The 25,705-nt window shown below is 43.1% G+C and overlaps 1 pseudogene; it reads left to right on the top strand.

Moving 5' to 3' along the window:
* The first annotated feature begins 5,536 nt into the window (after positions 1 to 5,536).
* Positions 5,537 to 15,865, top strand: LOC136515479 (protein NSP-INTERACTING KINASE 3-like; annotated as a pseudogene).
* The last annotated feature ends 9,840 nt before the right edge of the window (positions 15,866 to 25,705 follow it).

Here is a 25,705-nt window from a genome sequence, read left to right as displayed (position 1 = left end):
GTAGACCGTGAAGGCGCACAATGTCGGCGAAGAATGCTTGTGCCACAGATTCTGCCGAGTATGGATGAGCGAGGGCGATGAAATGGCAGTACTTACTGAAACGGTCCACCACTATGAGGATGACCGATTTGCCCCCCACGTGTGGTAAAGCCTCTATGAAATCCATGCCAACGTCAGCCCAGACCGTTGTCGGGACCGCCAGGGGCAGAAGAAGACTTGCTGGCTGGAGATGTTCTGACTTATAGCGCTGACAAGTTGTACAGGCCCGCACAAAGTCTTGGACGACCTGGCGAAGGTTGGGAGAGTGCACGTCATGGCGGAGGCGGTGAAGAGTCCGCTGAACACCCTCGTGGCCGTCCCCATGCATAGCCTGCAGGAGCTCGTGTAGTAGAGGAGCGCCCGGTGGAATGTAGAGGCGCCCCTAGTAGGTCACCATTCCATCCAGGATGGCCCAGGGCGCTTGGCGCTGATTAGCACGGATTTCCTCATGGAGCGCAATCAGTGCTGGGTCGCTGGCATTGGCCAGGCACAGCTGGTTGACAAAGTCGAAATGGGGTGCTAACAGGGCCATGATGGCAGAGCTACAATCTGTGTCGCGGCGTGATAGAGCGTTGGCCACTATGTTGGCACTGCCGGCCTGGTACTCCATAGAAAAATCAAACCTGAGCAACTTGGCCACCTAGTGATGTTGAGGAATTGTTGCCAGGCACTGGTCAAGTAAGAACTTCAGGCTGAAGTGATCAATGCGCACCAGGAATCGACGGCCCCAGAGGTAGGGGCGCCAGTGGCGGATGGTGAGCACCAGGCCGATCAGCTCGCGCTCATAAGCTGCTAATGAGTGATGTCGCGGCGATGCTGATCTGCTGAAGAAAGCAATCGGGTGCTGTTCCTGCAGGAGAACGGCGCCGAAACCATGGGTGGCGTCACACTCCACAATGAATGGCAATGAAAAATCCGGGAGTGCCAGAACTGGTGCTGTGGTGACAACCTTCTTGAGGGCAGTGAAGGCCGCGGCCGCTGCGTCAGACCATATGAACCCCTCCTTCTTGAGTAATGCTGTGAGAGGAGCAGCGATGGTGCCAAACCCGTGCACGAACTTGCGGTAATATCCTGCGAGACCAAGAAATCCTCTGACGGCGCGAGCTGAGCGGGGCTGGGCCCAGTCTTCTACTGCCTTAACCTTTGCTGGATCCATGGCCACGCCCTGGGCAGATATGACATGACCCAAGTACGCGATGGATTGAACCCCGAACTCGCACTTGGACTTCTTCACAAAGAGGCGGTGCTGATGCAGCAAAGTGAGGACGGCACGGACGTGACTGAGGTGCTCTGCCATGGAACTGCTGTAGATGAGAATGTCATCGAAAAATACGAGCACGAACCGGCGCAGGAACGGCCTCAAGATGTCATTCATCAGTGCTTGGAACGTTGCCGGCACGTTGCAAAGACCGAAGGGCATGACGAGGAATTCGTACAGCCCCTCATGGGTCCGGAACACCGTCTTCTCAATGTCGCAGGGGCGCATACGGACCTGGTGGTACCCAGAATGCAGATCCAGTTTGGAGAAGAACCGGGCGCCGTGCAGCTCGTCCAGAAGCTCGTCGACGATGGGGATGGGAAATGCATCCTTGACTGTGATGGCGTTGAGTGCCCTGTAGTCTACGCAGAAATGCCAAGAGCCGTCAGCTTTCTTGACAAGCAGTACCGGCGACGAGAAGGCAGAGAAGCTGCGCCGAATCAGCCCCTGGTTCAGCATGGACGCGCACTGCCTATCCAGCTCGTCCTTGTGGGCAGCAGGGCACCGGTAAGGCCTGAGCGCGACCGGCACAGACCCCGAGAGAAGGGTGATGGAGTGATCCTGGGATCTAGGTGGTGGCATGCCAGTGGGCTCGGTGAAGACGCCAGCGAACTCAGCCAGTAGCGCCGGCAGAAGATCTGCATCGTGGCACGCCTTGAGGCGGGGGCTGGTAGGTCCCGCTATGACCCGCCAACATACTTGGTGGCCTTGGTGTTGAATCGTCATGGACAGTGCGCCAAAATCCCATAGAATGGGCCCCAGCGTGGCCAGCCATTGTGTCCCAAGCACAACATCGTAACCGGCCAGTGGCAAGGCGAAGAAATCCGCTGAAAAGGAGGCTCCCTCGATGGGGAAAGTAGCAGCGCGATAGATGCCTGGGCACGGCACTTTGTCACCATTGGCGACAGTAACCCTCATGCCACCGTGGAGCTGGAGGCGGAGGGAGGTCCGGGCTGCTGCCTCAGCCGCGACGAAATTGTGTGTGGACCCTGAATCCAGAAGAGCCAGCAGCGACACACCCCCCAGGTTGATGCGCAGCTGCATCATGTCCCTGGTGCATACCCCTGCGATGGCGAGCAGGGAGATTGTGGGATCGTCCAGATTGACTAGGGGCGCGACATCTTCAGCTTCATCCTCCTCTGATAGATCCAGGAAGAAAAGACGCTGACAGACACGATTGTGCCCGCGAGCATACTTCTCGTTGCAGTTGAAACAAAGCCCTTGGCGCCGGCGATCATCCATCTCCGGAGTGGTGAGGCGGCGTACTAGACGACCTTCGGGGGGCGCTGCCGGCACCTGACGGCCTACTGGTGGTGGAGCCAGCAGGGCTAGGGGCTGGGTGGGACCTGCCAGAAGGCCACGGCCCACGAGGCGAGGCGCCTGGGGGGCGCCATGGCGGCTGCAACCATGCTCTACTCCCGAATCTCTAGCTTCCGGGCCAAGCTCATGGCCACGATGAGCGTCTGGGGGTTTTGCATCTCCACGTCGTGGCTGAGCAGCAGACCGAGCCCTGTCGTAAAGGCCTGGATGTGCTGTACCTCCTCTAGTGGCCCAGCACGAGGTAGCAGGGCCTCGAACCAGTCCTGGTACTCCGCCACGGTCCCCTTGCGCCTGCAGGCCATGAGTTCGCCCATGGGGTTGGATCGGAGGGGTGGACCGAAGCGGAGATTGAGGAGCTCGGTGAAGCACCTCCATGATGGAGTGCCCTCGGACTGCTGCACTTGAATGTACCACATCTACGCACTGCCTTCGAGGTTGTAGGAGGCCATCCAGACCTGCTCCTCGGCGGCGATGCGCTGTTGAACGAAGTAGGACTCGCACCGGTTGATGAAGGCCAGTGGGTCGGATTTGCCGTCGAACTTGGGGAAATCCAACTTCTGGAACCTGGGCGGCCGGTCACCCGTGTGCTCGCCGAAGCCAAAACCTCGGGTTCCCAAGTGGGAGGTCAATGGAGGTGGCTGAGCCTGCTGCAGCGCGAGAATCTGCTGCTGCATGGTCGCCATGCTCTTGGTGAGTTCACTCATCATCTTGGCGATGTCGGCGTTGGATGGTTCAGCCATGGGGTGGTGAAGAAGAGGCTGTGGATTGGGTGGGTGTGGTGGGAGGCGTGGTGGTGGCTGGAGGGGGTGGTGGCGGTGCAGCAGAGGATGAAGAACGCCTGGAATCCGATACCAGGTTGTCAAGGGCCTCAACTCCTTACAATGGAGGCCCCTGGCTGCGCAGATTATAGTTGGAGGTAGGAGATGGGGGCGCCAGGATATGGCTGGCGCCCACAGCAGGGAGGTGAGATTAGAGATAGCAGGGAGTGAGATTAGGGATAAATCACTTCATTTCCTTCCTCAACTGAAAGCAGGGATTACATATATATAGGACTGCTGGCGCCCAGCTCCTTGTTCCTGGTGCCAGCTAATAACTATCAGCCAGCTACTACTCCTTGATCCCCCACACAACTCTCTTAATTGATCTTAATAACTAAGGCCCCTTGGGGGCCTAGGCCTCCTTGGGTTCCTCCTGGTCAATCATGCTCTTGGGGGCCACACTGGTTGCACCTCGTGCTCGAGGTCGGCGCTGATAATGGCGGCCCCACATAACACATATTGTATTATATCTTATTATATTATATTCTACTTTGCTCTGATGGAAGGCTTATATTAAATGGTACACCCTCCGTCCAAAAATAAATGCAACTCTAAAATTTTACAAAGACATCATCATCCTTTAATTAAATCTCTTAATAAACCTTGGCATGAAAAAAAAATCATGACAATTAAATACACACGCATCATAGAAAATATATAGATCAAGCAATTAAATTTGAATGCATCCTAGAAACGGAGAAAAGGCAAATAATCAACTACCTACCTGCTCCAAAAGTTACAAGTGCATCCATTGTGGGATAAATTTGAAGCAACTACATTTGCCAACCTACCCTATTACATGAATCCAACAATCCTCTTATCATCCCCGTTCGATTGTGGTTGGGGTGTAAGTCAAAATAGAAAAAAACTCACATTGAATTTAGGGATAATCAGGCTTGAACCTGATGACTTTCATCATGTCAAGGTGACACTCTACCACTGAGTTTTATCTCTTCAGAAAGAGAATTAATAAATCATAAGGCAAAGGGACTGAGAACTCAATGCCAGGCCACTCTTCCTCTGGACTTTGTTTTCGCTTATTATGGAATTTCTAGACGAACGTTACTGGATTGCAACAGTTTTGGTAGCCTATCACACTGAATCCCATTTTAACTTTTCCAGTCAAATTCTGTAAAAAAAAACTTTTCCAAATTTGTTCTCCCTTACTTAGAATTATTCTAGGCATAAAAAACATACGTTCTAGGTAGTATAAAGTTCTAGATCGAAATAAAAAAATGCTTATCACTAGTTTATATTATTTTATTATATCTCATCCTATAGTTTTTTAATGTGTCCTGCGTGCCTTGTGCCTCACTCCGCTATTTGTACGGATGGCTATTTGTAAGGATGGTAGCGGGTCGGATAAACGGCAATATACGTCCGCCACAAATTGTCTAAGTGATAAAATGTTATACCTCTCCATCCTGGCTGTACGGGTGACAATTTGTCGCATACGTACCATCGGTATGGTACCCATAGATTTAGATTGCTATTATAATAAATAAAATCCTACTCCTCCGTCCAACAAATATATAAGTGTAGTATATGTAATAACATATGGTCATGAACACAACCTTTCGTTAAGCTAGTTACTAAATCACTGCTAAATCTGAAAGATCCCTTTCTGAGTTCCTCCCTCGTGAAACGTCTTGCATGGCCGGCGTGGTTTACTGCCGCTGGCGATCACCACATCTCCGGCCCGCCCCCCCCCGATCGTCACGAGCGGCGCACGCTACCCTCCTCGCCGCTGCACTGCTTAGGACCTACGCGACGCGCAGTCCCCGGCCACCGGTAACGGAAGCCAGCCAGCCAGCCAGGGACGGTGCGCTACGGACAAGCAGTACGCAGGCACCCGTCCGGCCGCGCGGCATGCACGCAACGGCAGCATCCGCAGTGGCGTCACCGCGTCTGCAGCCTCGACCACCGAGGGCATTAGGCCGGTGTGCTGTGGTGTGCTCCCCGCTTTCCCACATTGCCTCGATCCCACTCTCGCTATCCCCTGGCCACAGCAGCAGTTTCCGAACGAACCCTGTGCTGTGCGCGGCGCGTCGGGGCCGAGAGAGAGAGAGAGAGAGGTATCTAGACGACGTACGGCGGCGCCATGGGCGGGTGTGGAGCTCCGGAGGCGACAAGGAGGCTGGTGGTGGCTGTGGTGGGCGTCGTGGTCGCTGTGGCGGCGGTGCTTTGGCCCACCGCGGCTGGGAAATTAGGCAAACAAGGTACGTGCTGTGCTGGTGCTGCTGTGTTGTTTTTCCTCCGTCCGACCGGCCGCCGGCGTGGCCGTCAAAGCAAAATCAGATCGATCTTGTGCTCGATCGACGCGCTCTTCTTGGTTCTTTGCTGCTGCGTTGCGTTCCCTTCCATCCATCAACGTCGTGGTCTTGCTGTGTGGTTTGCAGCCAAGGCGCTGGTGGCCATCAAGGCGCCGCTGCATGATCCCGGCAACGTGCTCTGGGACTGGGACCTCAAGTTCGGCAACGACCCGTGCCACTGGAGCATGGTCACCTGCCAAAAGGGACAAATTCAAGAGCTGTATGTTCTCCTCATCCTGTGCATATATGGACGTTTGTTTCTGTTCTGCCACTGATTTTCACGTCCGGCTCATGGTTCTCTGCGTTTGTATTTGTACGCTGTTCGCAGGGTCTATGACGAACAAGAACCTCTCTGGCACACTGTCGCCGGCGGTCGGAAAACTCAGGTCGCTGCGATATCTGTAAGTCAAAAAGATCCAGAATGTCTATGTTAGCCCTGTCCGGAACATATGTAGTAGGAGTGAATTTTTAGGGAACTCTGAGGAGCCTCTCAGTTCTAGTGAGATTCCCTTGAAATTCCCAGGCTGTACTAATTTTTTAACACACTTCAGTTCGTTGCATGCAGCCATGCACTTCCTTACTTGCTGTTGTGAGCTGTGACTTGTCTTGTGAGGAAATGATGAGTTTGTTTTCAAATTTTGGCAGGTTGTTAAGCCACTAATGCTATCTCTGGCCGTATCCCTGACACCGTAGGCAGGATGAAGCTGCTTGAAGTACTTGACCTGTCAAACAATCATTTCAGTGGAAGCATCCCAAGTACACTGGGTCATCTGGCCAAACTGCAGTACCTGTAAGACTAATAAATCTTCCTGATGCCAACATTATATCCAGACATATCTGTATCTCAGTTCTGTAGATTATCTTTAAATCTGAAGATTGATCGAGTCACATGATCTTTATTTTATCGGCCTCTTGTCTCTTTCCTCCAGGAAATTGAACAATAACAGCTTATCTGGACCTATACCCGAATCACTAGGCACTGATGCTCCCATGATCTTCAGCCTGTACTTTCTATTGACAACCTTCTTTTTATCATTGCTGCATTGTTCTTTGAATGAATATGTCCAGTTCTCACTGTGAGTGTGAGCTTTACCATATTCCTCATTTCTAAGAAACAAAAGTTACTTATGTTCTACAGGGATGTTTCCTTCAACAACCTGAGTGGTCACCGGCCGACTTTTCGAACATGGAATGTCTTGTAAGTGATCTCAGGTTCATATTTCCGTTCCCTGTATCAACTGGGGCAACATCAGCTTTGGAGTAAAGCTATTTATATATGGTTTTCCTCCTTTCTGATTTCCTTAATCTATTATGCCTGAATAGTTTCGAGGGTAATCCATTCCTAAGTGATATCGACTCAGAGTCAATTGCTCCCCCCTTAGGCCCAAAGGATGGCAAAGAAGGTTGTTCAGTGTCCAATTCTGGACACTTCCAATTTCATTTTAGTAAAGTTAACTAATTCAAGTGAGCATATTTTTCTTGTGAGTATGTGTGCTCACCACAATATTTTTTTTCCTGCAGAGGATTTACAAGTCATGAGTAAAGACATTTTTATCCTCCTACTATGCATAGGAATTGGTTGTTCACTGGTTGCCGTTGTGGCTGGAGCTGTCCTGTTTTGGCGAAGGCGTCAGCGTGAGCGAGTCTTTGCAGTTGCATGATGGTAATATTTTTTCTTCAAATGCTATATACGTGTTTAGATCTGTTGAACTTTGGGAACATTAATCTGAAAAAGGGGTTGACAGATTCATGTCTCACATTGCAGATGAGGATCCTAGTGTTACATACGCTGGGATCATCCAGCTCTATCTTCTTATTAACATGTTTGCCATTGCATAAGAAATTTGTTTATAAATAAAAATGTTTCATTGTTGTATGGACTGTTTATACATAGACACACATATCATAATACTCCCCATTCAGTAGATATGGGAAATTATATTGGAGTCCATATATATTCTGGATCTTTTGTTGTTGTTTTCCTTTATTGTTTTATGGCTTATTTTCCATGAAGATTGTATCAATACCCCTCGGTCTCATCGATTGATCACGCCCCTTGGTTCCAAGAGGTTCTAAGTCAATTGATGGCCCATCCATAAGATGTGGGAGCGTAAACTCACTCGGCATTTGAAATCGCTAATCCATGACGATATGTTTCCGAGATAATTAAATTTGCAACCTATTTATTTTGACTACTATTTGTTTACTTAATCATCATTCTTGATTGTACAAAAAGAAAGGCAAGAAATGATTGTGTCAATCAAAACTCATAATCGAATAGCCCACTAAATTACATAACTTGATGGAGTTTTGAGGTTTGTTCTAAGGCACCTGCCTTGTAGGGCTATGGTGTTCATCGCTTGGATTAGGGAGGATTGGTCCTAGGATGGTGATATTAATGGTGCAAAAACGAGTGTCAATGGTAGCAATGACCCGGGGGCATTAGGGATTTAGGGTACATGCATCACCGAAGGATGGTGTGTTGGATGTCACCTGCCATGACAAAAATATTGCTCAACAAAGGATGCCAAGAGGAACAGAGCTAAGGGGGAGGCATGGCCATTAACCACATCCTGAATGTCCCATTCCATAGATTGAAGAGTGAGAAGCTACGTTGGTTGGGGTTTTCGGAGAAGGCATGTATATTGCTTCTATTGGAGCCACTAGGGACCTTGCCTTTTGGTTTGCCCCAAGATCCAACTCTTGATCCACTAGAGTTAGATCCAATAAAGGAGGGGGGCTTGGGGATGTTTATTTCAAATGACCTGAGCAATGACTGTGATGGGTTAGAGATTTTAGGCCATCTTCTTCTAAGAGAAGCAATGAACATGCCATAAGGAAAGATGGTGGTGGCATATTCATATTGATTATGGATGCCACTGAGTGCATATTCTCATTTAGGTCATCAAGGAGAATGATGATAGGGTGGCACTTCAATTTTGTACCGTATTTCACAAGGATAAAGTTGGTGATGGTACAACTAATGTATAGGTGAGTTCAGTGTCTCTTGACTCCTTGTGAATAGCTAAGCATGTCCACCTTGGGCCATGTTTTTGAAACTTAATCTCCAGAGACAAGGCATGTGAGTCTTGTTATTCTAGAATGCATTCTATTATTTATTATTCTACAATGAGGGCAGCTGCCTAAGGGCATGAAAGGTTTTGGATTCCCTTCAGATATCGGCTGGGGATCAGAAGCTCACCTGGCAAATTGGTGACAACCTGACCTTCCTACACCTGTTCGGATGGACGTTATGCTCATTGTCCTCTGCATATTTGGAAGTCCTAGAACACTGCTCATCGTTTAACTCAGAAGTACGTCACTCGGCCTACGTCCAAGCGCAAAGTATCTAAAGATCTCTGCTCCAAGACTGGTAGATTCAAGAGTAACAAAGTGTTCATTTTTACCTAGTCAGCTTATGCCTAGAAACCATCTCTCAAAATTGTAATCTCTACCTTTGCTTCTCCCCTCTCCCTGCTCCTCTCTCCCTAGTATGTCGGGCAACATCTTGTAAATGTACAACCAATTTCATTGGCTCAATAAAAAGCAGGTGGGAATCTCCCCCCTGAATTGATTGAAAAAACCTTGAATCGCGTGTGTTGTGACATCAAGGGTGATGAAGGTAGCAAAGTGTGCTATGAAGATGGATCCATAGAGCACTCAAGTGCACCGAATAAATTGGGTGCCACCTAGGTCATGTAGGATGGTTGGCGCGAGTGGTGAGATGTGCCCTCAATGTGCTACATATCAATCGAATTTTGATTGGGAATCTTCAAGAGCTCATGCCATCAAGAGTAACTAGGGCCATGTTTGGTGCGGCTCCACGCGATATGTTCTGTTGAAGGAGTCGAAGCCCTACAGGTGGAGCCAGTTTTTGGCACTCTAGGCTCCTGGCACCAAAATAGCTCCAGCTCCTCACATGGGAGGGCAGAAAGCACTCCTCCACGCAATCTCGTTCGGTTCTACTTTGCCCACTCCAGGTGCTGGAGCCGCACTAGACGATCCCTAGGAGGATACTGGGTAAAGGTGAATAGGAATGTGCTAACACACATTGGTAGTGAAGAGTATGGAAGTTGGATTTGGAGGAGCCATAGGTTGGAGGACGACTGACGATGTAGTGGCAAGGGTTGTGGTGGGTTAGCCAATGCAAGGAGGAGGGACACAAGAGGATGGAAACATAGAACTAGTGGTTTAGGCTTGATACCATGAAAGAATATAGGTTTACGATAATAATAAAGACATTCTAATGGATAACAATTACACATTGTAGTACTAGATGACATGGGTTTGGAGTACATAAAACTGCAACGTACATTGCTATACATGGAAGGTTACATTTCCACAGATCAATAGTCGCTTATTGCCAAGTGGGTCGTATGAGGAATAGTAGCACAAGCTTGTTGCCTTATTTCATGGACGAATGAACAAGGGTAATGAGTCTAATCGTGATCACAATCAGTGTGTCTCTTCAAAAATACGGGGTCATAAAAAATCTCAACCTATGGGTGAAAGATCGCTCCCACGGCATTGCGTTAAGAAGAAGCTTCTCGCACGAACGTTGAGAAAAACCCTAGAGGCTCAGCTGCTGGACATGTCACCGAATGCCTAGGACACATGCCTGTGGCCATGTGCATCTCGATAAAAGCAACTATAGGTGGTTACACATCTATCTAAAGGTCACAACCTGACGTTGAGTGTTTTTAACCCCATGACATGTTTAAATTCGCTCCCACAGTGAGTCGAAACCCAAGACCCGAGGTGCTACTACCTAAGGATCTTGTGAGCATTAGGCTATAGAACCATTCGCAATACAAGGAGGTCATGCTTGTTTTTGATGTTAGAGAATACTAGGTGGGCCCAAACTAGCATGGCTACTAGCTTGTTGGCATAGCAGAAGATATATACAAAATGTTGAGGATCCTCTTCTTGTTTTATATAAAGAACCTTTCTCCTTCACCAAACTCTAGATGTGGTACCTCAATCTTTGTTCAAGGAGTTATATTTTTGGAACACAACTTAGCCAAATTTCAATATATGATTGTAACTAGCGAAGATTATTAACTACCAATTAAAGTTGACCAAGAAGTTTGGTATCTCTACCCCATGAGAAGATGAGTTTGGTTCATGGATTTAGGATTACCAAATCAACAAAGGTGAGTGGTAGACTCATATGAAACATGCCTATTATGGGTGAAACTACGGTGTGTGGTGCGAACTAGACTCCTTTGCAGTATGTCTATCCCTAGACTTGTTTTAATTCATTGCAATATTTAGATTAGCTTTTAAGAATTTCTTTGAGTCTCAAACTTAAAAATGTAGTACTTTCTTTGCAATGCAGTTCCAAACAGAAAAATTTGGATTCTTTACTTCAATGAGTTGTACTTGAGTTAGCTTAACATGGGATTGCCAAAAGCAAAAAAGGGAAAGTAGATAATGTAACTCTTATGTGATCTGATTTAAGAGAATGTGTTTGAGAGAAAAAAACCTATGTATCACTAAAATATGAGTGAGCTTCTTGGGCTAGGGCCTTGCCTATATATGAGTGCACCGAGACTAGGCTCCTTACCCACAAGTCGACATTAGCAAACTTTGGGCCAAGATGAGGGCTGATATGGGTCTTTGTGGTCGTACATAGACCTAGTCTCAAGATCGGAATTCATGAAACATATGAACAACTTGTCAATTTGGCTATGAAGTATGAACTATATCTATTCAGACAAAATATTGTTGTATATGATCCTTTTAAGGAAGATACTATATCACCTAACTTTTATAACACAAGAACTTCAATGTTATTTTATGATCTTTTACCAATATTTTTTTTAAAAGACAAGACTTCAGTTGATTTTATTTTTGTTCCGTATTTGTATGTATACATGTTCCCTACCTAAGTTCGGTAAATTTAGTGTAGCCGTATGTGAGGCATCTAGCTATGCAGTGGTGGTGGTTTCTCCAATCACGGGCAAGTGAGGTTCATTTAAAAGGAGTGGCTACCGGCAATTTAGAATATCGAGTTATATATGTTTAATAGGAGGTGGGATTGGAGGGGCCTTGGTTCTAGTATTGGTTGGCCATACGGGCTTGAAAGGACACGGAGGAGGCTAGGGAGAAGATGGCAGCGAGGCAGTGAGCACAACAAAGGAGCGCTAAGGCTTTGAACATAATATGTCAGGTCAGTGCGCAGACGCGCTCATGGCGCAGTGGTTGAGCACCCGAGGTGTAGAGCTCCCCACCACAGGTTCGATCCCTGGTGCTGCATGGTAGTGTGCCCACCTCCCTAGTTGAAACTGCTAGACGGGTCCGCAGCAGCCAAAGAAGCGTGCGCGCGTGAGGTTCCTGCCTGTTCTGGGTTAGATGGGCCCCTTCTTTAAGACCAGAGTCAAGGGGACGTCTGATCAAGACTTTTTTTTGAGGGTGGCAGTGCTGTGGGGTGGCAGGAAGGTGAATGTATTATAAAAGGGGTGGCAGTGCTGTCGTATACAAGATCTAGCAGCCAGCACATATTATGTTAGATTCAATGGCAATATATTCATGTTTTGAATATATTTGCATAAAGTATAACTCCATGATGATTTCATCGATGATCCTGTTAATTTTTTAGGAATCAAGGATCGTATATATATACCTGCTGTCCATATTGACCAACATGTTTAGACTCTTGGAATTTAAGGATTCTTTTTACTCATTGTGAAATACACTGTGTTTATCATATCCTCTCGCTATTAGAATTTTGTCTACATTGTTCATTTCATTTTGTGATATGAATTCCTTCCTATAATGATGTGATGTTCATGTTTTTTTCTAGACAACTAACACTGCAGTTCATGGCCAGTTTTGTTTTTTTAGAAAGATCCATGGTTATGGTTTTTCGATTTAACTTTGGCATTGCACCCATATTATTTATTTTTCAGAACATATATTAATTACCCTGTATATGTAATTAGTACCCAATTTTCTCCATCATGCACTCTTATACCTGATAATTTATACATGTTCATAGTTTCAGTGCAGCATGACCCAGAAGGTTGTCTTGGCCATCTGAAGCAGTACAAGTTTAAGGAGATCAGAAAAGCTACCAATAACTTCAGCCAAACAAATATTTTGGGAGAGGGAGGATATGGAATAGTATACAAGGGTGATTTGGATGGCACAACTGTTGCTGTTAAAAGACTGAAGGATCGTGATTCAGTTGTTGGGGATGATCAATTCCACACAGAAATTGAAGTGATAAGCTTGGCTGTCCATCGTAATCTCCTTCACCTTACTGGGTATTGCATTGCAAATAATGAAAGGCTTCTTGTGTATCCCTACATGCCAAATGGAACTGTCGCTTCTAAATTAAAAGGTTAGTATTGTGTACTTCATGCTCTTCTATCCCATGCATGCACAGTTGCACCTTCATATTGAGAATCTCATGAGGGTAAAAATAAAGAAACATCAATTTTTTCCAGTAATCATGTGAAGGTTTCACCAATCCACTTTTACTTTGTAATTTAGGATATAGACTTGGTCTCAGGAAGAACTCTGACCAATATATATTGTTCTTAGAAACAACATTAATTAAATATGTATGTTACAGATGGTGATATTGTGAAACAATTTCCATATGAAAAGTATCTTATTAGTGGTAATCAATATACTCCGATCACTTTTCATTGGACTTTCTGACGGAGACATGCATATTTTCAGCTTGTTAATCATGTACAACTTCTCCATATAGGCATGATTCTAGTTTTTCCATCCAATGATGACACACCCCTGCAGTTCAAGCAGTTTCAACCATCCTATTTGTCTATTCTTAAAGCTTCCATTGCATCCATTTTTTGTGATATGGGCTCAGTCAATCTGATACATGGTTAACAATTGCTAAAACAACAAGTTGAACATAACATAATGTAGGCTCTCCTTTAAATTGTTTAGTCCAAAGCATTGAAGGCATTATATTCTGAGGTCTTTCCCTTTTTGAAGCAAATCCAGCTGAGTTTTCTCCTTTACTTTGTCAGAATGTGTTAATGGGGAACCAACCTTAGACTGGCCAAGGAGAAAGAGGATAGCCCTTGGTGCATCACAGGGACTGCTCTATTTGCATGAACAATGTGATCCTAAGATAATCCATCGTGATATCAAGGCCTCCAATGTTCTCCTGGATGAATATCTTGAAGCAGTTGTTGCGGATTTTGGATTGGCAAAACTTGTAGATCATTGGATGTCGCATGTTGTCACATCAGTGCGTGGAACACTTGGGCGCATACCACCAGAGTGTTTTAAGTTCTGCCATGCTTCAGAGAAGACTGATGTCTTTTGCTTTGGACTCTTTTTGATGGAATTAGTCACTGGTCGAGTGACGCTGGAGCTTCATGAGAATGAATATGAGAAGGGAGGAATTCTTGAATTGGTAAATATTGTTTCTTATATATGTCTAGGTTCAAATTTAGTTTATTTACTGGAGTATTTTTAAAGAAAGAGTTGTTTTCCTTTAGGTCAATTGCATAGGAAAAGTTCAGTATGTTTATAGGCATACATAGTATTTGGGCACCCATGTTAAAGGCATTTGAAGATAAATGGTTAAAGAGCATACAAATTAGATGATGTTGAAGAATTTAATTGGAAGGAAAATCAATAGGCATTTTAAGTTTTTTTTCTCGGAAACGCAGGAGAGTTGCATTTCGTTGCATTAAGAAGAAAAGGCGTGAGAATCCTTATAGGATTTTTAAGTTACTCCCTCCATTACAAATTATAGTTCTTTTTGGTTTTGTCCTAAGTGAAAACTTTCCTATCTTTGATCAAGTTTATAGAAAATATGTATCAATATCTAGAACACATCAAATTAGCTTTATTAAATTCTCCATGAAATAGGTTTTATTGAGCATATATTTATTTTAACTTGTAGATGTTAATATATTTTTCAAAAACTTAGTCCTAGTTAGAGAAGTTTAACTTTGACAAAGCCAAAGTGAACTATAATTTGTAATGGAAGGAATAAAATTCAAGCATCTGTATTTTGTGTTTTGTTCTACATACCTGATTGCCTCTTAATACTCCAGCTATTTGGTTGTACATACTTCCGCTGACAAATTATAGCACCAAAGTCATATAACAAAATAACCAACTGAGTATGTCTTACATAATAATAGAAGTGCAATAGAAGTGCAACTTTCAGCCTCTGCACTAATAAAGAAGATGTGAAGACATACATATCTGAGCTTTATGTAATCTGAATTTACATTTATATGTACAGAATAGAAGATAATCATAAACTCCCTGGAGGGAAAATATGGTCTTTGTAAAACTTAAGCTCCTTAAGCTATACTATAACTAAACATATGCATTTCTAAACAGTGTCACCGTTTCACTTGACTTTAGACAATATGCAACTCCAGAAGACATAATTATAGTTTACCACAATAATGCATATAGCTTGCAATGCACTTTTCTCAAACATAGCTTTTGTAAATTCATTCTGGACCTTAGTCTGGAGCAGTAACCAGCAGCCATTGCCACATTTAATTTTCCGTCATTTTTTTCTTTCTAATAAGATTCGAGTGCAGGCCATGTCTATACTAATGTAACCATAATCTATTGCTCCCTGAAGTTTTGTATTCCACTTGAGTAGTAACAAGGCAATAATAGCTATGATCTAGATCGAATTTGCAGTGGCTGTGCCACTTCCAAGAATTTCAAAATTTTTTTTCCAAAAGGACTTAGTTTTTGTCCAATTGTGTTTCTTTTGTTCATTCAAATACCATGAACTTCCCTTCCCACACAGTTGTGCCTTCATGTTTCAGGCCAAAGAACTTCTTAGAACAAAGTCAGCTAAGCATGTTTGTGGACCGGAAGCTAGGAAGCAATTACGATAGTGCTGAATTGGAGGAGTATGGTTCAGATTGCATTGCTTTGCACAATGTACAGGTCCTTGCCACCGCCCCAAGATGTCTGAAATTGTTAAGATGTTGGAAGGAGGAGATGGGGTTGCAGAAAAATGGGAGTCCGTTAAAAATATTGAGGACCCAAACCCCGACTGGTCATCAGAATTTGTGTCAATTGGTATAAATTTTAATAATGAAGACCCGTATAATTCGATCGAGCTGGAAGCCATTGAACTCTCGGGGCCAAGGTGATCTGGCTACAACTTGTCATGTGTGTATATATGTAATAATCAGTTTTAGACTACCAACATGGGAAGCCAAAGGAAGCACAGGGATGCTTCAGACTTTCCGTTGAGTAGCATGGCATGTCTATAATGTTTGTTCATGCATATGGCTTTTCTGACAAGACATGTTTACAGCAAGACCTTCTTGCTGGACAAAAGTTAGTGACATAAAGCAAAGAATTGGAATATATATATATATATATATATATATAAAATTAACTAGCGGAATCTTCTGTTCTGCATCTGAGATTTAACAACTACTCTTTACTCTCTAGGACACAAGTGGAGAAACTCCATTACGCTAGACCCATCCTTAGATCTTTTTTTCATGCAGCTTATTATTATTTGTACATTACTTTGTAAACAAAACTTACTTTTAATGATCGCCTTTTTTTTAAAGATGTCAAACTAGGATCATTACTTTTTTGTGGACGCGGCTAACGCTCTGTCCACGTGAAATGCACACCTCCTCGACCCCGCCCTCCTTGCCTTCTTCCTCCACGCGTGCCCTCCACCCACCGCCCCGCCGTGGGCGTTAGGGTCTCACCGGAGCTCCGTGGCCTCGGAGCTCTAATGAGACCCTACTGCCCACGGCGACCTCCTTCTTCCCCTCCCCTGTTCGCATGCTGTCGCGAGCTCCAACCATGGCCTCCTTCTTCCACGGCGAGCTCCGGCCATGGGTGCCCCCGCCCCAACCTAGCCTGGCGGCTAAAACTCTAAAGCTGCCCTCCCATCGTCCCCACCCCCAAGCCAGTCTGCCTCCCCTTCTCTTCTAAGCCCGCCAGAGTTGGGGAAGATGTAGCACCCTGTTTTAAGAGCAAAACCAGATACCCACCATATGTGAGCCTAGGAATCAAATCTCACATATAGCTACAAATAAGGGTAATATCATAAGACAATGCTTATTACATAGAATATTGGTATAAAGAATATAACCTCAGAGTATAGATAGCGGAAAGACAACTCCGATCTTCAGGTGAAGACTCCACTTCCACGGGGACAACTGACTGGTTGATCACAAGTCTAATTCCTCCAAACTCTAGCAATCTGGTACCCATCCAGGATTTTTATCTAAATAATTGAAAAATAAAGCAAGTGTAAGTACAAGTCGTACTCAACAAATATAACATGGGGTTCATGAGGCTCAAAATCCTGACACTGATTTAACTGCAATTAGCTTTTAATGAGTCATCTTTTAGCAATTGGGTGACAACAAGTTTATTCACAAGCCCATATAAACACATGATCAGGTAAACATGAATAATGAATATCATAAACAGTAATCATCATCAGTATCATTTGTGTTCATCATCTATTCCATAAATGTTGTAAGGCCACTTGTGACCATGAGCATAGCTGATATACTAGTTTTACACTCTGCAGAGGTTGTACACTTTCACTATGAGTCGTGATTTACCCTTTCGCCCGAGGTCGCGAGCCTCTTAACCCACTACCAAGGAAGGTTAGTAGGGTTCACTATGAAGCCTTTCAAAGGTTCGTCTAACAAGTTAGGGTCATTAAATTCACTCGGCAAACAAATGTAGGAACCCCCATCTCGATGGCACAATGACACACAGCCTATACACAAGGGGACAGAGGCTGTCCTATACCCGATTCGGTAAGCCATTCTTACGCCAATAAAGGTAACCTTTAACAAGCTAGAAAAGGTCCTCATACTGAGCTAAAGCCAGAGCTATGTAGCCATTACAGCTGTACTGTAAGTCCTGGATGATCACTTATAGATAAGTCCTTAGGAAGAGGAATCTAGAGCACCATAAAAATAGCCCAATACTGTAGCCCCCTTGTTCCATGTTGCTAAAAAGCATCTTTTAGTGTTTATTGCATATACCATTAGTCAAGTTACAAGATCATGGCTTTAGTTGAGCACCAGCAAAGCTACCCAATGCAATGACCCAAAGGTATCAAGGCACAAGGTACAAAGTACTAGGAAATCCTTAGTGGTAATCAAGGTAGACACATGCAGTATAAATTAAATGATTAAAGGTGTATAGGACAACAAGGAAGATCTCATGCTATACTTGCCTTAAACTCTGATCTTCTTCTAGTCCAAGCCTTCAAAGATCTGCTTCTTGATTCACCACGTATAGCTCACCGACTGGACATGATCATAAAGCACCACATAAGCATCCATATAATCATACACGAAGCAAACAATAGATCTAAATTAGAACAGTACACCAAACAGATGAAAAACAAGTAAAAAGGTTTTAAAGATGTTCTACATGTTGCTATGAACACACAGGCGTGAAAAGCACGCTAACCGGAGCTACGGTGCGAAAGATACAACTATCGTGAGGCTTGCTTTTATAAGAGAGAACCATAGGCTTTATTAATTTTTATTATATAAAAGGATGCATATGATATTTCAGAGAAATACCTAAGTTGAATGAAGTCAAACTTATATTTGGTTTTGAAAACAGAGGTGGAATTTATCATATTTTATTTATAAATCTAGTGACATAATTATTAATCAAGTTAGGATTTAAACCATGAAAATTCCAGAGCTGGTATCAAGATTAACATTGTGACTAACGTGTAGTTTATGTCATTATGAATCCAACGCAACTTGAACGGGTCACATCAGAGTTAAAATGAAGAAACTACGCATAGAATAATATCAATGGCAATTATATAAATATTTTGAAATCAATTTCATTTTAAAAATAATTAAAAACTGAATTAAAATAGTCCTGTGGATCGGGCGTTGTTTTTGGAAAAACACAGGGGTGAAAACATAAAAACTAGTGGCATATGTTGAATTATTTTCAACAGAGGGTGGACTGCGGGTTGATTTGAGAAAACTATAGGGTCTCTTTAGCAAAACAGCTAGGTTGACTGGGTCTCCACTGGCATGGTGACCACGTGGTGACAAGTGGCGGCTCCTGAGTGGTGGGTTCACGGTGGACTACCTGCATGGCATGCTGACGCAGACGGTGTGCTTGGTCTACACTGTGCTCATAGACCGAAGAGGTATCTTCTAATCCTGGTCGTTCGCGATGGATCTGATGGCTACGAGCGTTTGGGAAGAGATGGTCGCCGGGGCGGTTCTCTAGTGCGGCGGGGCCATGGCCAGGGAGCTCGGCTCCTCGCTGGAGTTCATAGGGACGGTCCTAGAGACCACTATTTGGCTCAAGATCTATATTGGGAGTTAGAGGGGACTAACACAGCGATCTACAGTGGCTACGAGTGGACGGCGACGTGGTTAAGGCAAAGCAAAGTAAGACAGAGAAAAAGAAAAGGCTTGGCATGCTCGAGAATGCGACGCGAAGCTCGGGGAAGCACTTACGGGCATGGAGGAGCAACTAATCGTCACGGTGGCATAGAGCTTCTTCGCTACGAGATCTCGGCGGCGGCGCTAGTGCACAGGGCGGCATAGTGGCTCGAATTAGGGTTGGGGATGGAGACGGCGGACATGGGGCTCGATATTTATGAGGGAAAAAATCTTGGGGCGCATGCCAAGGAGAGGAATCATAGCGGTGGCAAAATCTAACGGTGGTGTCCGACGCGGATACGGTGCGAGGTAGAAGACAACGCCGACTAACATGCGGGCCCGAGGTGTCAGCAACAAAACGAGAGAGAGGGAAGCGTCCGAGCACTACTAGGCCATAGGGCGCGCTGGGTTGAGAGAGAGGGAAGTAGGCCGCATGGGGAGCAAGGTCGAGCGGGCCAAATGCCGGGTAGGGAGAGGAAAAAACAAAGAATTCCTTTTCTATTTTCTTTTCTTATTTCAAAACCTCATTCAAATATGAACCAAATCAAGTTTGAATAGGGTTTCAAATACACTTTTTAATTCAAACAAAAATGAGCAAATTTTAGTAAGTTTTCTAGAAATAATTTCTACAACTTTTTAAATTCTTTTATTTTCAAATTTTATTTTCTTTTATTTCAAAGCCATTTCTAAATTTATTTTTGAAAGCATTTTGAATTTTGGATTCAACCACTCATTGCAATAGACCAAATGCACATGCATGTATGCACATCCGTGTTGCTACTCCTTATGATGAATTTTAATAAAATGAAAAATATTCCTTTTTCCAATATTTCATGTGCACAAAAATTCACAAATAACTCATTTTAATCCTGTTTTCAAACTTGAAATTTTTAGGGTGTTACAATTCTACCCTCCTTAAGATGAATCTCGTCCCCAAGATTTGGAAGACGTCAACTAGGAGATAGGGATACTTCATCTTTGGATTCTTCTTTACTTCCTCATATAGTTCCATCGTCTTGATAAGGATTCCACTTTACTTTGCATACCTGTTAATCTTACTCCAAGTAGCTTGCCCAATTGATTCCAAGATTCTAACAGATACTCCAAACAATACTCAGGTAATTCCAATCACTAGGCCACTTCTTCTTTTTAGTCCATAATATCAATTCTCTTTCCTAAAATATTCACCTCCCAACGAAGCCTGATGAATCTCTTGGTTAGAAGGAGATTCTACTACCAATCTTCAAAACATTAAGGATTCTGGTTAAGTTGCTCAAACTTGGAATACAATTCTTAGTCCTTGGTGTCACCCAAACCTTCTTAGCATAATTCTCCGTTGCTAAGGTCATTGGCCATGACTTTGCTCCTCGAAGTGATAGCACTTTTCCAAGTCATAACCAATTTCATTCCAACGAGGATATCACAAGCTCAAGACCAACTTAGTTAAGATGTCCTATAGATTCTTGTGGTCCTCCTAGATGTCACTTTTACATCCAAGTAGACAGTATCCCCATGTTCCACAATGGATAGCTACAGTTAACAAGTTAGGTAGTTCAACTCACGCTTTCTTAGTTGACTTAATGAATAAGCTACTACTTTTTCTTCTTGCATAAGGACACTTCCCAAATCTTGACAGGGTGCATCACAGTGGATATAAAGTTCTTGTCCTGATTTGGTAAAGCTAATATATAGGTTTTACTTCAACCTTTTTTTCTCTACTCCTTTCAATACTTAGCTGAGGTCACTTGATCCAAGCAAACTTAAAAGCTTCTTCAATATCTTGGTGGTCTTGGATAAACCTCCCTTGAACCTCTAACCAAACCTCATTATTAAAAACTCTGAGTTTCTCTCACATCTTTGAGTGGATTCCAATTAACTCTCTTCAATCCAAACCTTCTTGTCTTGCTTAGTATTTCGTTGGGATTTCCTGAGACTCCGTAGAACCAATTGTAGTGGTTATATATCTCATTCCTATGTCATCAATGCCTACTTGTCTTGGGTATGTTGAAGATTGGACTCCCAACTGAGGATAGCTCGAACTCTAGAGCCATATTGTTGAATGCATCAATTCCTCGTAGATGATCCAATAACTTATCAACCGAGCAAAGGATACATACTCGGGATGATGAAGCCCTGAAGTTGCATACATCCTCTAAGTATACACCTTCTAATAGGTCATTCTCATATTCCTTAGGTGCAGGTTGATTACCCTCATACTCAATTCTTTCTCTTGACGATGTTGTTAGAAGCACCGAATGTTGGGCATACTTAATCACTCCTTTACAAGCAGATAACCATCCCTTTTCAAGGATAACATCAATGTCCATTAACTCCAAAATAATAAGGTTTGCCTTGAAGTTTACCCTCTTTATGTCAAGACTAACTTTTGGGCATATGCAGTTTGCCTTCATTACTCCTCCTGGAGACTTAACTATCACTAGTTTTCTCATCGATAGCATAGTTATCTTATGATCTTCTACACATTGCCTAGATGTGAATGAATGTGATGCACAGGGGTCAAACAAAACCATGGAAGGGGCTGAGTTTACTGGAATGAACCCCACGACAACTTCCTTAGATCCATGAGTGGTAATCATATCTACATTGTTCAACCTACCTTGAATGTAGTTTTGCTTTAACTTATTTCCTTGCACTTGCTACTGTTGATTCTGGCTTTGATTACTCTCAGCAAGGTTCTCAAGACAATCGTTCTTATAGTGTTCAATTTCACCATAATCATAATCTTCTGACTAGTAGAAGTATTTGTCTTCATCGAGGTGTTAGTAGGAGGTGACAGACATGGCTCATGAGAACTAAAACACTGCTCTTCATCATTGGATTGCTGATACTGATCCTGATCTGTACTCCCAAGCAGATTCATAGGCGTGACTAATAGTCTGCTTGTGTAGCAAAACAAAGACGAGTGTTTCTTAACTGGCGTTGAACGTCAAACTTTCTCTTCTTCTCTTTCATCTCTTGACGCTTATTCTCAATTATATTTGCTCTGTCCACCAATGTCTGATAGTCAGCATACACCACGGTCATCAGCTATAGTTGCAAACCATCATTCAGTCCCTTGAAAAAGCATTTTTGCTTCTTAGCATCACTATACACATCTCTTGGAGCATAGTGTGACAATTGGGTGAACATGTCATGATCCTCACACACAGTCATAGATCCTTGCTTGAAGTTGAGGAACTCATCTTGCTTAAGTTCTACCACACCTTGCAGAATATGGTAGGACCTAAAGCTCTTGCTAAACTCCTTCCAGGCGATCTGTCCAGCATTGTTGGGATGTCCATACTGGTAAGACAACCACCAGTCTTGTGCTATGCCCTAGAGTTGGCTGGACACAAAAAGCACCTTCTCATGGTCATTACACTGAGTTATGTCCAATTGTCACTCTACAACTTTAAGCCAGTCATCAGCTTCTAGTGGTTCGCTTCTATGAGAGAATGTCTGTGGATGTCCCTTCATAAATTCACCACGCTTGTCAATAGGTGATGCTTGATGTGGGTTGTTCAACACAGTTTGAGAAATATTCTATAATAATTGAGTCTATGTCATCAAAGCTTGCTCTATTGATGGGGGATTTGATGGCTGTGGATTAGAATTGGCAGGATTCCTTCCTAGTGAGAGCTAGAATCTTCAAAACCACCTTCACTTTGGCTACCCCCTTAATAAAACATCAACTTGCGGATAGAAGAAGGGTAGCTTGCACCTTCTTCCAGATCAGCCAACTAGTCTCAAGATGTTTTGATATCCCAATGAGACTCTCGTGTAGGGGCAAGAACAAGAAATCTAGAATTCCTCGCGAGCAAAAAAACAACAGTACAGTAAAACAGCTGTAACTCTCATTATATTAATCCAATGAAGTTGTAGCTTATACCGTTGGAAAAATTATAAAATCCTCTATAACTTCCTTATAGAACACTTTTCCAAATTCTACAGTTCATGTAGTCAAAAACAGTGCACAATAGAATCTACTCCAGGTTTTAGACAGCACAGATGCATCGTCTTGTGATTTTCATAAATCCATAACCAAAATAGCTATTAGGGTGATTATTGTGGTCACAAAAAGATAACGTAGTCTATTATTGTCCAGAATTTTCTCATGATTTCTGATCATCGAAAATCAGAGATATAAGCCGAAGAGTGCAGGCTGCTCCGAAAGGCAGGATAGGGAAAACAGAAGAAAACCATAACCCAACTATTTATTTCATTAATCCTTAGACCTTAGGCCTATAAGCTAAATGAAATTGTGGGAACACCCAACAAGATCATTGCAATTATTACAAAGATCCAAAACAAGCAGAAGCATAATGACAATTCAATAAAGCACTAAAGATGCACAAATTCAATCATTGACTCAACTTGCGATACTATCGTCCTCATTGTACTAGGGGTAACAATGCTAAGACTCATCTTTAGATTACGCAAGAAGGTGATGAGGGACAGTTCTAAAAGCATGTCAAATCAAGGAGTGAAGTTGAGAACAAGGACTTTAAAATAAGCACCAAGGTAGAGATGAATAGCAAGGGTAGAGATATAGTAAAGAAGAAAATATCAAGGTTTATAGAACAAGGGTTTTTGTAGTAACTTCTAAACCTTAAAATAACCAGTTTCTACTAGGCTTCGTCCTATAGTTAGCATTGCTCTGATACCACTTTGTAGCAACCGGTTTAAGAACAAAACCAAATACCCAAAATATATGAGCCCAGGAAGTCAAATCTCACATATAGCTACAAATAAGGGTAATATCATAAGACAAGGCTTATTACATAGCGTATTGGTATAAAGAATACAACCTCAAAGTATAGACAACGGAAAGACAACTCCGATCTTCAAGTGAAGACTCCACTTCCACAGGGACAACTGACTGGTTGATCAGAAGCCTAATTCTTCCAAACTCTAGCAATCTGGTACCCATCCAGGATTTTTATCCAAATAATTGAAAAATAAAGCAAGCATAAGTACATGTCATACTCAACAAATATAATATGGGGTTCATGAGGCTCAAAAGCCTGACACTGGTTTTACTACAATTAGCTTTTAATGAGTCATCTTTTAGCAATTGGGTGGCAACAAGTTTATTCACAAGCCCATATAAACACATGATTAGGTAAACATGAATAATGAATAACATAAACAGTAATCATTAGTAAGCATCTTTATCATCAGTATCATCTGTGCTTATCATCTATTTCATAAATGTTCCAAGGCCACTCGTGACCATGAGCACGGCTGATATACTAGTTTTACACTCTACAGAGGTTGTACACTTTCACTGTGAGTCATGATTTACCCTTTCTCCTAAGGTGATCAACCTCTTGACCCACTACCAAGGAAGGTTGGTAGGGTTCACTATAAAGCCTTTCAAAGGTTTGTCTAACATGTTAGGGCCATTAGATTCACTCAACAAATAGATGTAGGAACCCCCCCTTCCCGATGGCACAATGACACGCAACCTATACACAAGGGGACAGAGGTTGTCTTATACCCGATTCGACAAGCCATTCTTACACTAATAAAGGTAACCTCTAACAAGCTAGAAAATGTCCTCATAATGAGCTAAAGCCAGAGCCATATAGCCCTCATAGTTATACTGTAAGTCCTGAATGATCACTTAAAGATAAGTCCTTAGGGAAATGAATATAGAGCACCATAAAAATAGCCCAATGCTCTAGCCCCCTTGTTCCATGTCGCTAAAAAGCATATTTTAGTGTTTATTGCATATACCATTAGTCAAGTTACAAGATCATGGCTTTAGTTTAGCACTAGCAAAGCTACCTAATGCAATAACCCAAAGGTATCAAGGCACAAGGTACAAAGTATTAGAAAATCCTTAGTGGTAATCAAGGTGGACACATGCAGTATGAATTAAATGATTAAAGGTGTATAGGACAACAAGGAAGATCCCATACTATACTTTCCTTAAACTCTAATCTTCTTCTAGTCCAAGCTTTCAAAGATCTGCTTCTTGATTCACCACATATAGCTCACTGACTGGACATGATCATAAAGCACCACACAAGCGTCCATACAATCATACATGAAGCAAACAATCGATCTAAATTAGGACAATGCACCAAATAGATGAAACAACAAGTAAAAAGGTTTTAAAGATGTTCTACACGTTGCTACGAACACACAGGCACGAAAAGCACGCTAACCGGAGATACGATGCGAAAGATACAACTATCGTGAGGCTTGCATTTATAAGAGAGAACCATAGGCTTTATTAATTTTAACTATATATAAGGATGCATACGATATTTTAGAGAAATACCTAAGTTGAATTAAGTCAAACTTATATTTGGTTTTGAAAACTGAGGTAGAATTTATCATATTTTATTTATAAATCCAGTGACATAATTATTAATCAAGTTAGGATTTAAACCATGAAAATTCCAGAGCTGGTATCAAGATTAACATTGTTACTAACGTGTAGTTTATGTCGTTACGAATACAACGCAACTTGAACGGGTCAAATCGAAGTTAAAATGAAGAAACTACGCATAGAATAAGATCAATGGCAATTCTATAAATATTTTGAAATCAATTTCGTTTTAAAAA

The sequence above is a fragment of the Miscanthus floridulus genome, chromosome 17 (assembly GCF_019320115.1).
Source record: "Miscanthus floridulus cultivar M001 chromosome 17, ASM1932011v1, whole genome shotgun sequence".
Lineage (NCBI taxonomy): Eukaryota > Viridiplantae > Streptophyta > Magnoliopsida > Poales > Poaceae > Miscanthus > Miscanthus floridulus.
This window is presented reverse-complemented; position numbering and strand designations above follow the sequence as displayed.